Genomic DNA, 15963 nt, shown 5'->3' with positions numbered 1-15963 from the left:
TTTGGTACAATCTACTTAGGAGTACTCTACCAACAATTTCAACAACAACAAAAATATTGATGTTGGAAAATTCCAATTCATTCATAGAGGCACAAAAAGCCCTATGGTTGGAAAAGAAAAATAGAAATTATTACATCCTGAACTTTCTAGGATTACTTGCATTTAGTTTATGATTACTCTCAAATGGACAATTATATTTCTAAAACTATTGAATTTCCATCATATTGGGATCATAGATGTGATATATACTACCATGCAACCTCTGCTAAAATTTATACATCCATTTCTTTGTACTTTGTCAATTTCAATGAATCGTCATTTGTATGTATACTTATTTTGAATGTTTAAAAAGAAAAAAAACATCACTAATGATACTTTAGTATAATGTTGATAAATGCATTTTTAAAATATTTATAAAAATAGTTTGGTTTCTCCAAAATAGTGGGGATGATGAGGTAGAGAGAGATGAAGATAAAGAGATATGGAGATAGAAAGATAGATTGAAAGTATCTATGTGTGTGTGTGTGTGTGTGTGTGAGAGAGAGAGAGAGAGAGAGCGTTTCCTCCTCATATGTCATCTTATTGTATTCTTTTCTACAAAATATGTGTGTGTGTGTGTGTGTGTGTGTGTGTGTGTGTGTGTGTGAGAGAGAGAGAGAGAGAGAGAGAGAGGAACAAATACTTATTTGAACTTCCATATTCCTATGGTGCACCCATTGCACACTAAGGTAAGATTGCTAGTTATTATTATTAGTTCCAACTTATGAAACCGTTAGTTCCATTAAAAAGAATAATTTTTTTTTTCTTATAGTTAATCAAATTAAAGATTCTTTTTAGGTTGTAAATTTTTTCCAAAGTTAAAATTTCATATGTATTTATTAACATTAAAAAAGAGTCTTTATTTGAAATCTAATTGGTCATTTTAGATAATTGCAATGAAAAAATGATATTTTAAAACAAAAGTAGAAAAAAAAATACTTATAGTTAATCAAATTAAAGATTCTTTTTAGATTGTAAATTTTTTCCAAAGTTAAAATTTCAAATGTATTTATTAACATAAAAATAGAGTCTTTATTTGAAATATAATTGGTCATTTTAGATAATTGCAATGTAAAAAATAATATTTTAAAACAAAAGTAGAAAATACCATGTGCCCTAATGTCTGAAACGATGTTATTTCCCACCCTCAATTGTGCTTGCCCATGTGAAAATTAAAAATTATTTAATTCAACTTAGTCTTCTTCTTCTCTAAAATGATGATTAGAGATTAGGGATAATGTCATTTAAAGGAAGTTATCTAGGTGAGATATATATGCTATGTCAAATTTTATATTGATCACTATATCAATAAAAAAATGTCTTTATCTGTATGTATGTGGGAATTTTTAAAAGAAGTAAAATAAAAATTTGATAATATATATTTATTAATTTTTTAATGTAAATTTTTCTAATATATTATTATTTATATCTTCTTTTCTAATTACAATTCATAAAAAGATCATTAAGTTGATTATACATGTACTAATAATTGATATTTTTTAGTTTTCTTGATTGCTGATTGATCCATTTGAAAAAAAAAGTACTATTATTTCTCCTAATCAATACAAATAAATTCTTTAAATATTAAAATACTTCTTTTAAACATTATTATTAAAGTATTGTGATAATCAAACCCAAAGTAGAGAGACATATGAATATAAAAATGCTCTCTAATAATCATCATTTTTTATTGTGTGGATGAAGGTTCTATGGGGTAGACTCGGGTTGACACCCATAATGATATCTTACACTAATTTTTTGATCTATTTTCTTTACATGAGTTTTGAAATGTGATCTCTTTTTGTGAGGCCGGGCCTCCTTTTCTTGGCTCTCCCATGTAACTGAATTGATTGATGTTATTTTTAACCCCTTATATTTAATATAAAAAAACCCTATAATCCTATTGTTAAATTAATTTTATCTTATTAATCTAAGCATAGGTTGCAAGCCCTAATTTTTTCCTGCATCCTCGTTCCATTCCATTCGGCTCTACTGATTCCACTGCCCTGGCTTGTTATGCCATGGCTCCTCTTCTGTTTTACTCTTTCATCACGTTCTGCATCTTTTCAGTATCCGCTCTGAATATCTTCCAACAGCAACAATTGCTCTTGCAGTTCAAAGCGGCCATTTCCACGAACATCTCTTCATTTCCTGATTGGATTCCCCTGCAACCCCTCTGTAATTGGTCCGCCATTACCTGTTATCCATCTTTTCACTCAGTCGTCGCCCTCAACTTATCAAATATGAATTTAGATGACACCATCTCCCCTCTGCTGGGGAATCTCTCCTCCCTTCAATCCCTAGATCTGTCAAACAATACCCTCACTGGTACCATTCCGCCCGCTATCTCCGCTTGCCGCATTCTGTATTTTCTGGCACTCTTCTATAACAAACTGCATGGAAAAATTCCACCTTAGCTGAGTCTCCTCACAGGATTGAAGTTCGTCTACTTGGGAGTAAACACTCTCACAGGTGTCATTCCCCTTTCGTTCAAAAATCTCTCCGCTTTAATTGAATTGGATTTGGGAGAAAACGATCTCTCAGGTCCCATTCCTCCTGAATTGGGCGTGCTCACTAGCCTACAGCTTCTTTACCTTTTAGGAAATAACTTATCAGGTACCATTCCCAGCCCTTTAACAAATCTCTCGAAATTGACTGAATTATCTCTATACGAAAACCAGCTTAGTGGACATATTCCATGGGAAATTGGCACCAAGCTCTCAAATTTGCAATGGCTCAGTTTATGGGGAAATCTGCTTAGCGGAAACATACCAAACTCCCTGGGAAATTGTTCCTGTCTAGATATTCTTTATTTGCATAACAACATGCTCAGCGGAATGGTTCCCATGGAGCTGGGAAGTTAAACCTCCTTGCCCAACTTGGCCTACACGGAAATGAACTTATCAGTGGCACTAGTAACTAGTTGGCTTTTCTAACTTCTCTCAAATTGCTCCCACTTGCAAGCAATATTAGTGCATAGTAATCATTTTACTGGTAATTTGCCCCCATCCATAGGCCAACTGTCTTCCAATCTCAATTACTTGGATTTGTCAAACAACATGATAAGTGGAAACATACCACAACAGATTGTCAATCTAGCAAACTGTTAAATTTAAGTTTAGGCAATAATGTTTTTACCGGCAATATTCCATTTGGAATCAAAAGTTTTCAGAAGTTGGAGAGATTGAGGTTGGATGGCAACAAATTAGAAGGAAGCATTCCAAGTGAGATAGGTCAAATGCAACATCTCGGATTCCTAAGTCTTAGTCACAACCAGCTATCTGGGAAGGTCCCAGATTCTGTTTGTAACCCTCCACAGCTAAGACGTATTTTACTTCAGCACACTAAGTTGTCAGGGGAGATCCCAGTTAGTCTAGCAGGATGTCAGAAGTTGGAGCTGATTGACTTATCTTACAATAAATTTGTGGGGAGAATACCTCCTGATGTCATTGCAAACCTTCAAAATCTGGCATTCTACATCAATCTTTCGTGGAATTCTCTGGAAGGGTCCTTACCACTGGAGATTAGTGAACTTGCAAAGGCTCAAACCATAGACATCTCTGGAAACCAACTGGGGCCATTCCGAATTCTCTTGGAGACTGCACGGAATTAGAGCATCTGAATCTGTCACACAATGCCTTTGAAGGTCTAGTTCCAGTTTCACTCTCCAAGTTACAATTTCTTAAAGAAATGGATCTTTCTTGCAATTCTTTATCAGCTCCAGTACCAATGCCCCTTGCAAGACTAGAAGTACTCAAGTACATGAATGTTTCTTCCAATAATTTGTCGGGACAGATTCCAGAAGGGGGGTTATTTCCAAATAGTACTGTTACAGTATTATTTGTCGGAAACCCTGGTCTCTGTGGGCCAACAAATTATTCATTGCCTACATGTCCGAAGAAAACTTGACAAAATCTTTCATTACTTTTAAAAATAATCTTACCTGTTGTTGGAACCATTGCACTTATATTGTTCTACTTCATTTTAGGATTTCTATGGAGACAAAAAATATCAAGCAAACTATTCCATCCCTCAAACTTCATCTTTCAAAGGCTTCTCTATCAAAAGTTTTCTTATGAAGAGCTCGTCATTGCAACGGTCAATTTTGATGAGTCAAACTTGCTTGGAGTGGGTAACTTTGGATCAGTGTACAAAGGAGTGGGTAACTTTGGATCAGTGTACAAAGGAATTCTGAGGGATGGTAAGATAGTTGCAATCAAGGCATTTAATTTGCAGAATGAAGAAGCTGATAAGAGCTTCACTACAAAATGCAAAGTGTTAGGGAGGAATCGGCACCGTAACCTAATAAAAATCACAAGTGCATTTTCTTACCCTGGCTTCAAAGGTTTGGTTCTTCAATTCGCATCAAATGGGAGCTTGGAGAAACATTTACATCCTGATAGAGATGATCAAGAATTTGGTCAATTGGGATTGAGAGACTGTTTGAGCATTGCTTTAGATGTTGCCCATGGCATGCAATATTTACACCATAATTGTCCTCTGCAAATTGTACACTCTGATCTAAAGCCTAGCAATGTGCTCCTAGATGCTGACATGACAGCTCTTGTGACTGATTTTGGTATATGCCGTTTGACTACTACAAACTCTATAGATTCACTGAATGCAATGACATTTGCACTATATTGCTCTAGGTAATTGTTGAGGTTTTGCTTGTATTGGGATTATGATTTCCTTCATTAGCTTTTCAAAATTTTCATGAGTCATATTGATTGCAGAGTATGGATTGTGTGGGCTTGTTTCTACGAAGGGAGATGTTTATAGTTATGGAATCCTGATACTGGAGATGATTACAAGGAAGAGGCCAATTGATTACATGTTTGTTGGAGACATGAACTTACATAACTAGGTAAGGTTAGCTTTTCCAGATAGAGTGGCTGATATTGTTGATAGTGCTCTGTTGAGAGATGTGAATGAAAACATGGAAAAAATAGACGTCTTCTTTCACTCATTCATGTTGGGTTTCTTTGTAGCAGTGAATCACCAAGAAAAAACAACTTTCTATGAAAGATGTAGCCAAATTCCTAGGGAGTCTAAAGACATCTTTTTGTTAAGAATTGAAACACAAAAGAATACTTAATGATTCTGGGAATGACTTACTTCTTATTGAACAATCTAGGCTTATAAATAGCCTTTACAATCTAAACTGAATGAGAAAAAAAAGAGCATGTTGACAGCACATTGACAGCTAATCAATGTGATAAGTGCAACAAGAAATGCTAAACAAGATCCCTAAAGACTAGGGCTTATTCAAACTGAAAGCAAAAACTAAACAAAACTCCTATCAGAAACCTAAACAGAACTCCTAATAGAAACCTAAACTTTCTCTCCATTCCCTCCCTTAAACTAGTTCCCAACTGCAACTAGTTTAAATCAGGAACTTGGCAAACTCCCAACTGACTTCGAGACCTTTGAAACACATCCAATGTGAGGGGCTTTGTCATCACATCTGCCAGCTGATCTTGTGTTCCACAATAAACCAACTCAATTGCTCCTTCTCGTGTGAGATCATGAAGAAAATAGAAGCGCACATCTGTGTGCTTGCTTCAACAATGTAACACAGGGTTCTTCAATAGTTTAATTGTGGAACTATTGTCACAAAAGATTGTAGTACACTTACTTTCCTCCAGACTCATCTTCTCAAGTATCCTCTTCATCCAAATAGCTTGACTAGCACAAGTAGCTACATCTACAAATTCTGCTTTAGTGGTTGACAGTGTGACTATAGGTTGTTTTCTTGAGGACCAGGCAACAGCTCCAGAACCAAACATGAAGACATAGCCTGATGTACTTTTCTTGTCTTCTACATCTCCTGCATAGTCGCTTTCTGCATAACCAACTAGACCTTCACACCCTCCCTTCTTGTAAAAAACTCCAAGTCCAGTGGTTCCTTTCAGGTACCTTAGTATTCTCTTGGCTGCCAACAAATGCAACTCAGTTGGTTTAGCCATGTACCTGCTAATCAGGCTTACTGCAAACATCAAGTCCAGCCTCGTAGCTGTTAAGTACATGAGGTAACCCACCATCTACTTAAACAAAGTCTCATCAACACCAACCCCATTCTCATCTTTAGAAAGTTTACAACCTAGAACAATGGGATTATGGACCGAATTGCTATTCTCCATCATGAACCTCTTTAACACCTCCAAAGCATATTTTCTATGGAAAATGTAAATTCCATCTGACCTCTGCAACAATTCTATCCCAAGAAAAAACCTCATTCTTCCCAAATCAGTCATATCAAACTCCCTGAACATAGAATTCTTAAATTCAGCAAACATAAAATCATCATTGCCAGTAAATATTAAATCATCTACATATAAACTGACAATGAGAATCTTACCTCCCTTATTTGTTTTAATGAAAAAAGTATGTTCGCTATAACACTTCTTGAATCCTTCACTTATGAAGTGTGCTTCAATATGACTGAACCAAGCTCGTGGAGCTTGTTTCAGTCCATAGAGGGCTTTCTTTAACCTGTATACTTTTTGAGGATTTTTCTTCAGCTCATATCCCTTAGGCTACTCCATGTATACTTCTTCATTGTGTTCCCCATGCAGGAAGGTGGATTTGACATCAAGTTGATAGAGAGTCCATCCTTTCTGAGCTGCTAGAGCCACAATCATTCTTACTATATCCATTCTGGCAACTGGTGCAAACACCTCTGTATAGTCTATCCCTTGTTGTTGCACATACCCCTTGGCTACCAAATGAGCCTTGAACTTGTCCACTTCTCCATTCTCCTTGAGTTTGGTCTTATAGACCCACTTCACCCCAATCTTCTTTGCACCTGTAGGCAGATCAATGAGTTCCCATGTGTTGTTTCTTTTTATAGCCTTTATCTCCATGTCCATGGTTGTCCTCCAGTTGTCATGCTTCACTGCCTCCTCAAAATGTACTGGATCTGCTGAAGAAAATAGGGCCAAATTAGCACTATCTTCTTCCTCCGAAAGACCTTCCCCACTTACATATTCTCTCATCCACCCTGGGAGCCTTCTAGCTCTTCCTCCATTAGAACTGGATGATACTTCTTCATTCCCATCAGTTTGTCGACTACCAACTGGGTCATCAATGAATTCTTCTTCTTCCTCACTCTCTGTACCATCATTCTCAGCATCCACTTCCTCATTATCTTCTTCATCATCCCATTCTAGATCAGCCATTATTTGTTCTTCATAACTCCTATCCTAGTTCCAAGACTTGTCTTCCTCAAACACTACATCCCTACTAATTACAATCTTCTTTGCAATTGGATCATAGAGTCTATATGCCTTAGACTCTTCACTTACTCCCAATAACACACAGGTGAAGCTCTTTGCATCTAGCTTTGTCCTTCTCACATCAGGAATATGCACATGTGCCATGCATCCGAAAACCCTAAAATGCTCAACTGAGGGTTTGCTTCCACTCCAAGCCTCCTCAGGTGTTTGATTCTTTACAACCAATGTAGGAATCCGATTTAGAACATATGTTGTCCAGTTTACTGCCTCTAGCCAGAAGTTCTTAGGAATCCTCATTTCAAATAGCATGCATTGAACCATGTTCATCACTGTTCGATTTTTCCTTTCAACTACTCTGTTTTGCTATGGAGTATATGCTATAGTTAATTGTCTCTTGATGCCATGCTCTGAGCAAAACTCATTGAATTTAGATGATGTGAACTCTTCTCCTCAATCCGTTCTCAAACATTTTATATACCCTCCTATTTCTTTCTCAACATGACTGTTAAAACTTTTGAATATGCTTAGTGCTTCAATTTTTTCTACTAAAAAATAAGTCCATGCTTTTCTAGTAAAGTCATCAATAAAGCATATAATGTACCTTTTCTTACTATTGGAGATGGGAGAGATTGGCCCACAAATGTCTGTATGAACAAGCTGAAGCTTCTTTGTGGCCCTCCAATTGCTCTTCTTTGGGATTGAATCCCTGTGTTGCTTCCCAATCATACAGTTACCACACACTGTTGATGGAGTCTTGAACTGAGGTATCCTATGCACCATCTTCTTGAAATGGAGTGTCCTCAATCCTTTGTAACTCAAATGTCCATAGCGATAGTGCCATAAGTGTGCCAAGTCCTATGTGGATGTGTAGAGACAGGCTGGCTTTTTACGCAGTGAGTTTGCTAGCAACACAAACATCTGATTTGTTGTCATCTCGATCTGTATTATGAGCCCTTTCTCTTGATGGTAAATCTTGAGCTTTCCACCTTGAATGAGAATTGTCAATCCTCTTTCTTGTAGTTGACCAATGCTCAAAAGATTGTTCTTTAGTTCGGGCACAAAAAATTTCCAATTTCACGTTGCCTTTCCCTAACACAGCCATCCTTGTGTTATTTTTGAGCTTCACCTTATGCCTGAATTCCTCATTTAGTTCACAGAACAAGCTCTTGTCACCACACATGTGGTTTCTGCATCCAGAGTCAAAGAACCAGACATCTTCCCTTCAAGCATCATTCATCTCCACATATGACATAAGCAACATCTCTTCTTTTTCTCCTACTTCAGCGTAGTTGGCTTCATTATCCCAACTTACTTGGACACTCAGATTGAAAGTGTCCCAGCTTGTGGCACTTATAGCATTTCATTGTGTATTTTTCATAGGACTGGTGGCCTCTCCCTCTTCCTCTGCCTTTGTATGTACCTCGACCTCGTCCTCTTGCACCGGACCTATCTTCAAAGGTTATCTTGAGTGCTTGTTCTTCTCCTGTATGTCGCTGTAATTTTTGCTCATGAACAATCAGAGAACTCTGTAGTTCATCAATGGAGAGTTGAATGACGTCTTTGGATTCCTTGATCGAGCAAACAACATAGTTAAACTTCTCACTCAATGATCTGAGAATCTTCTCAACCACTATGATGTCTTGCATCTGCTCTACATATGTTTGCATCCTGTTGGCCACGGACAACACTCTTGAGAAGTACTCAAAGACTCCTTCTCCAGTCTTCATCTCTAGGATTTCAAACTCTCTACGGAGAGCTTGTAGATGTGATCTCTTAACCCTAGCACTCCCTTCAAACTTCTTCTTCATAGACTCCCAAATTTGTTTGGAAGTATCCTTCATGAGAATGGTGTCCAATATCGTCTGATTTATGGCCTGAAAGAGATAATTTTTTACTGTCAAGTCTTTTAGCTTCAATTCATCTAGCTCCTTTCGTTGTGCTTCTGTCTATGACACTTCATTTTGTGGCTCAGCATAGCCCATCTCTATCAATCCCCAATATTGTTAGAATCTAAAAAGATTAATAACCCAGAAAACTAGTGCAAAAAGTAAATATCTAAACTATGAATGCAAATGATACAAAATCAAAATAACATCATAGAGTTAGTCTCCAAGAGAGTAATGCAAATGCTAGAAGCAAAATAGCATTAAGAGGATACAAAAACAAGAGATACAAATACAAGCCAGGTAGCATGCTTATATAGGCAAGGAAGAGAGAGGAGGTGGCAACACCAACCAATGAGGAGCAACCATCTATCAGACTAAAGATAGCAAAGTATTTTCTCAAGATAGCTAATGGATGCTCACATGTAGGAAGGTGACACCTCACAACCATTCACCTAATAAGACATGCTTTATTAACCTAAGCGAGATTATTAAAAGTGTAGGAAAAACCTAACAAAATAGAAAAAAATAAAAAACTACACTAACACCCCCCCATAAGCGAAGCTTAGGTGGATGTAGAAATGGGTTCCAGCAATGAGGCCATGTTAGGTACCCAAGTACAATGCAAGAAGATGCAACCTCTGAAAGCAGGGAAAGAGAGAAAACCACAAGGGAAAAACCCTCCCCCAAAAAGAGGTAAGAACCTAGTGAAGAACTGAAGAAGTCTCCCGCTAGGGAAATTGTCCCCTAAAATAGGAACAAGGAGTGATCATGAAGAAGCAGCATCACTAAAGCATGAAGAACCGCAAAACTCTGTCAAAATGCTGATCTGTAGAACCCCCATGGAAATAGAAGGCACGAACCATCAACCAAAGGAACCTCCATGGAAATAGAAGGCACGAACCATCAACCAAAGGAACCTCCATGGAAATAGAAGGCATGAACCATCAACCAAAGGAACCTCCATGGAAATAGAAGGCACGAACCATCAACCAAGGAAGCATAGAACAACAATATAACCTCCCCTTAAGGTAGGTGAGGTGACAGGCAGCTGAAAAGATGGGCCAAAAATCTCCTACAACATAGGAGCCAAACTCATCGAGAGTGAGGTACAAACACAAATAAAGGCATGTGTCGTCGACACTGCATGAGGAATTAGAGAAAGAGAGCCTATAAGCGGCAAACAACTATCCCCCCCATGGCACTTTATATAATAGTGCGAGTACAATGAATCACAATGATGAAAAGGATCCCAAAACGCAAGAGTGGCACTTTATCTCAGTGTGTTGCATAAAGATGATTACAGTGAATATCAAAAATGATTAGAAAAAACATAAGGCTGAAACAACAGAAGGTAAAGCCCAAAATGAAGCAACTGAAGCAACAAAATTGATCTTCGGAGCTGAAACAAACAGAATATCCACCAGAATGCTAAAATGCAAAAGATTGAATAGGATGTGTCTAGAACAGAATCTAGAACAACAACCAGCATCACTAGAAAGAGCACAGAAAGAGATTTCCAACGATATAAAGAAGTCCAAAATCGAAGATCGAAAGCTCAACATACGCCTCCCGGAGTGCAAAATAGAACATCCAGCTTTGACTACCATAACAAAAAACCAAACTGCATCAAAAATCAAAAACACCTATACCAGCATCTCCGTCTCAAAACCAGCTTTTTGGCACTTCTTTCGGATCGGAAAAATACCTCCGTATGCAAAAGTTATGGCCAAAAAACCACAAGTAGGTCCAAAACTAAATAGAAGGAGAGTGCAAGCAAGGATGATGACACACCACTGACCTCAGCATTTGACGGCCCGTTAGCCGTCGCAGCAAAAAAAAGAAGCCACGTGGCAGCAATGTGGCAGTGCCACGTGGACACCACGTGGCAGGCAGATGACGTAGCAAGTACGAAAGATAACGTGGCAGGGGCCACGTGGCAAAGTGCCACGTGGCACGCCTGCCACGTGTCACGCGCAGACTGGCATTGACGTGGCACCTGCTGACTATGCCCGGCGGAGCAGCGGGCGCTGAGCTATCAGGGGCGGAGCTAGAGCTGAGCGTAGGCGGTCGCAGGGCGATGGAAGGAGGTTGAACCGCCGGCGGAGGTGGCAGTCGGGTGGCGGCTGGGCCGCGGCGGAGACCGGGTGGCGCTGCCTGCTGTGGCCGCTGCGGGCTGTGCGCGGGTGGCGCGGCAGTGGCCCTGCAGTGGCGTTCGATTTTATATTTTTTAAAAAAAATTTTCTTCGTCCCTGCGTCCGTACGATCCGTACGGCAGACCCTGGAGGCTTCCAAAAATCCCCAAAATTGCCCTGTGTCCAAAAATGACAAGCTTTATATGAATCCTAACTGTAAACGGCCTTCCAGATCCAATGGTGATGTCCGTTCAGGCCCAAACTGCTCCGAAAATTTTTTGATCCCCTGATTTGAAGAAAAATTGCATTCAAATCTGCGACTGGCAACGTAGAGGGGTATGGTTGTAGCTTTGCATGCTCGATTCTGAAAAATATACAGCTTGCATGCAAAATCTAAAAGATACCCAGATGGTTTTTCGGGGCTGCGAACAAAACTCATAAAGTGTTTTTTGTCAAAACTTTTTTGATTCTCAGGATCATCCAAAGATGCAAGAGAAGAGCATACTTCGTTTTTCAAAAAACTACAATAAAATTTATTTGCCCCCCCCAAATCTCTCAAATAAGGAAACTAAAATCTACTCTTGCACATAGAAAAGCTCTGATACCATGTTAGAATCTAAAAAGATTAATAACCCAAAAAACTAGTGCAAAGAGTAAATATCTAAACTATGAATGCAAATGATACAAAATCAAAATAGCATCATAGAGTTAGTCTCCAAGAGAGTAATGCAAATGCTAGAAGCAAAATAGCATTAAGAGGATACAAAAACAAGAGATACAAATACAAGCCAGGTAGCATGCTTATATAGGCAAGGAAGAGAGAGGAGGTGGCAACACCAACCAATGAGGAGCAACCATCTATCGGACTAAAGATAACAAAGTATCTTCCCAAGATAGCTAATGGATGCTTACATGTAGGAAGGTGACACCTCACAACCATTCACCTAATAAGACATGCTTTATTAACCTAAGCGAGATTATTAAAAGTGTAGAAAAAACCTAGCAAAATAGAAAAAAATAAAAAACTACACTAACAAATATTCCTTGGATCGCAGAAAGTTCTCCATCAACATGCTCCAATGGTCATAGTGACCATCGAAGTGAGGGATGGCTGGCTGCACAAAATTCCCTTCAGTTGTCATCTTCTTTGCTCCTGCAAAGAAACCTCAAAGACTGCTGATTTGATTTCGTTAGGCCTAGTGGGAGCTCTGATACCAGAATGTTAAGAATTGAAACACAAAAGAATACTTAATGATTCTGGGAATGACCTACTTCTTATTGAACAATCTAGGCTTATAAATAGCCTTTACAATCTAAACTGAATGAGAAAAACAAGAGCATGTTGACAGCACATTGACAGCTAATCAATGTGATAAGTGCAACATGAAATGCTAAACAAGATACCTAAAGACTAGGACTTATTCAAACTGAAAGCAAAAACTAAACAGAACTCCTATCAGAAACCTAAACAAAACTCCTAACAGAAACCTAAACTTTCTCTTCACTTTTATGGGAGGTGCAGCTGCTTCCAATTTGACATCTTCATTATCAGCCCTCCTCATGCGCAATACCAATCATATAGAAACATTGGCATCTGACAGTCAGAGTTCTACATTTTAGATGCTCATTAATTTGATTGAGTTTGATCCTTAATGTTTGTTGATTTCCATTAATGGCTTGCCTTCTTTAATGCAAAATCCTCCACAGGTTAAATTCTATCTGTTTATGCTCGTAAGCTGTTCAAATTGATGTGTATGCATTATACTAGCATGAGAAAGTAGATTATTTTCTATATGTACTATCTTCCTCTCTGTAATATGCAGAAGTTTAAGATTTGTTCATCCTTTTCATTCTCTATATTCATTTATCTCTAAGCTTAAAAGCAAGAGATCGATCTGGATGTCATGTCGAGGGTGATTTATTCATGTCCAGAAAGGATAAAGCATGTATAAGAATTTACTGGACATCTTTTTCTAAGTTGTCTAAATAATTTGAAACAATTAAAAAATGGAGCATCGAACTGCTTGCAAAATTCATTCAATTTTAGATTTCGTTCATTGAAAATCTGACAAACTGTCCTCCATTACATCAGCTGCCTCCATGTTCTGTAGCTACTAGAGCTTGCACAACCTTTCCTAAATATTGGCCTTTGGATATTCTATAATAATAGTGAAGAATTGTTTTGATTTTAACATAACCATATTCTCCATAGCATTCTGCAAAATGTTTGATAAAGAGGATAAGTTTATATCATCCATATGGTCTAGAGTTGGATTTTTTATCACCGGGATATGATCGTGCCAATGACAAATTGTACTACCCAGTTTATATGTCCAAAGAATGTATCAGGGGATACTTATGTAGCAGTCACTGAAAATTCGGTGACAAAAAAATTGGCTTCAGAAGCAAACAGGGATTGTATCACTGGCCTTCCCAGAATATTGTGTTCAATATTGAGTTTAACCCCCAGTGTTGAATCGTTTTTGTAGGGCACTGCAAATCAGCAAGGACAGCTTTACCTGGTGCGTCATCTATCACATTACCATTTTGGTTCAAATATTAATCTTTAAATAAATTAGACTGTGGAAGAAGCTTCATGGCTCGTTTAAAGGAGGAATTTATCATTTGAATTTAAACCTCATTACCATTTCTACAGAGTGACCAGTTTATGAAAATAATTAAATCTAACACTTCGTATGATCTGTAATACAGAGATGATTAAGCCTTCATTGTGCCTAATGTGCCAAAGATTTGAGATGGCATCCCTCTCTAGTCAAGAGATATTAAATTTTCATTATTTTTTCCATGTAATTTACCAAAATCAATTAAATTGGGAGTTTAGTAGAAGCTATGGGAAAATGGTTGAGGGAATTTCTCTTGTCCTCGACGTTATGGAAAGATTTTAGAAGAAAATACTAAACAATAGTCATGGTATTATTTCCCATCATATTTGTAGTTCATTGGACAAGTTTTATAAAGTTTTCAAAAAATTACGACTTTTAGCAATTAATGGATTGGCGAGGTGAAATAAAAGATGTGAGAGCAAACCGTGTAAGCCATCTTAAACAGTATTGCTATCTATGCAGTATATAAGACACACCCCTTGTGAAAAATCAAACTATTGCAGTCACTGATTATTAATCTCCTATCACAAATGATTATTAAACTGCTGAAAATAAATTCCCAGCTAATATCGAAAAATAACACAACTGCAACTTCACTTAAAATACGGAAAGAAATGCGCAACAGAATCAACACAATATTTTCGGACAAATTGTCCCTGGAAAAACCCCTAAGGGAAAACCAGTTCTACAGATGAGAAATTATATTAAACTTCAGCAAATCAAGAGATACAAAATTCCTTGCCTCTCACTGGCAGAACTCTGACAACCTCCTAATTTCTCCAGCTGATATTTCTCACTGCTATCCCTGCGCTAACACTGCGCCCTTGCTAACACTGCAAGACTGTTTGCTAACACTGCAAACTCCTTCTCCAAAACGCTTCTTCCTGTGCCCTTGCTAACACTGCAAGACTGTTTGCTAACACTACAAATAGCTTCACCAAAAACGCTTCTTCCTGTGCCCTTGCTAACACTGCAAGACTGTTTGCTAACACTGCAAACAGCTTCACCAAAGCATCACCGCCTTGCCCTTGAACACTGCAAGACTGTTTGCTAACACTGCAAACTGCTTCTCCAAAGCTTCCTTGCTAACACTGCAAGACTGTTTGCTAACACTGCAAACTGCTTCTCCAAAAGCTTCCTTGCTAACCCTGCAAAGCTTCCTCTCTTTTTTTCCAAATGCCCCCTAGACCCCTTTTTATACTACTCTCGTTGGTAAACCAACGACCGAGATTAAATCAAACCAACGGCTGAGATTAAGACAACTCAACAGCCAATAATAGAATTGGTTGCAAGGTGTCCAAAAGGGAATCTCTAAAATTAGTAAATAATAACCATTTACTAATTTTTGGCAAGTGGACAAACAACTGTCCAAACCACCCATAAATACAACCGCTATTCATAGATAAGGACGAACAGCTGTCCAAGCTACCCATAAATAGTGCTGCTATTTTCGGGTTAGAAATAACAACTGTCCAACTAACAATAATTAACACTCCCTCTTAGCGAGGAAGCTGTTCTGCATGACACCCATCTTATCTCTGAAGAAGATAAATTTTGCCTTTCCCAAAGCCTTCGTCAGAATGTCTGCTACCTACTCATCTATAGGTATCTATTGTAGTCGAACAACTTTCTTCAATCTGCACACGTGGGTCTCTTTGCTGTGTGCTACAAAGCCTTCTGGTTGTTCTATGTATACCTCCTCCTTCAACTCACCATTGAGGAATGCTGTCTTGACATCCATTTGATGGATCTGCCATCCCATCTGTGCTGCAAGTGAGATTACAGCTCGTATAGAAGTATACCTGGCAACTGGAGCAAATGTCTCCTCATAGTCTATTCCCTCCTTCTGAGAGAACCCCTTTGCCACAAACCTAGCCTTGTATTTCTCGATGCTACCATCTGCACCGTGCTTTATCTTATAAATCCAGCGTGATCCAACTATAGCCCTATTTGTTGGTCTAGGTACTACCTCCCACACATCATTCTGCATTATTGAAGAATATTCCTCAACCATAGCATCTCGCCATACCTAATGTTCTGCAGC

The 15963-nt window shown here is 38.3% G+C and overlaps 1 pseudogene; it reads left to right on the top strand.

Moving 5' to 3' along the window:
* The first annotated feature begins 2060 nt into the window (after window positions 1-2060).
* LOC149569257 (uncharacterized) lies at window positions 2061-12915 on the top strand (annotated as a pseudogene).
* Window positions 12916-15963: the final 3048 nt, after the last annotated feature.

The sequence above is a fragment of the Cupressus sempervirens genome, chromosome 3 (genome assembly GCF_028749045.1).
Source record: "Cupressus sempervirens isolate cs-2001-9-10 chromosome 3, ASM2874904v1, whole genome shotgun sequence".
In the NCBI taxonomy this organism is placed as follows: domain Eukaryota; kingdom Viridiplantae; phylum Streptophyta; class Pinopsida; order Cupressales; family Cupressaceae; genus Cupressus; species Cupressus sempervirens.
The sequence above is the reverse complement of the archived record's forward strand: the minus strand, read 5'-3'. Positions and strand labels throughout refer to the sequence as shown.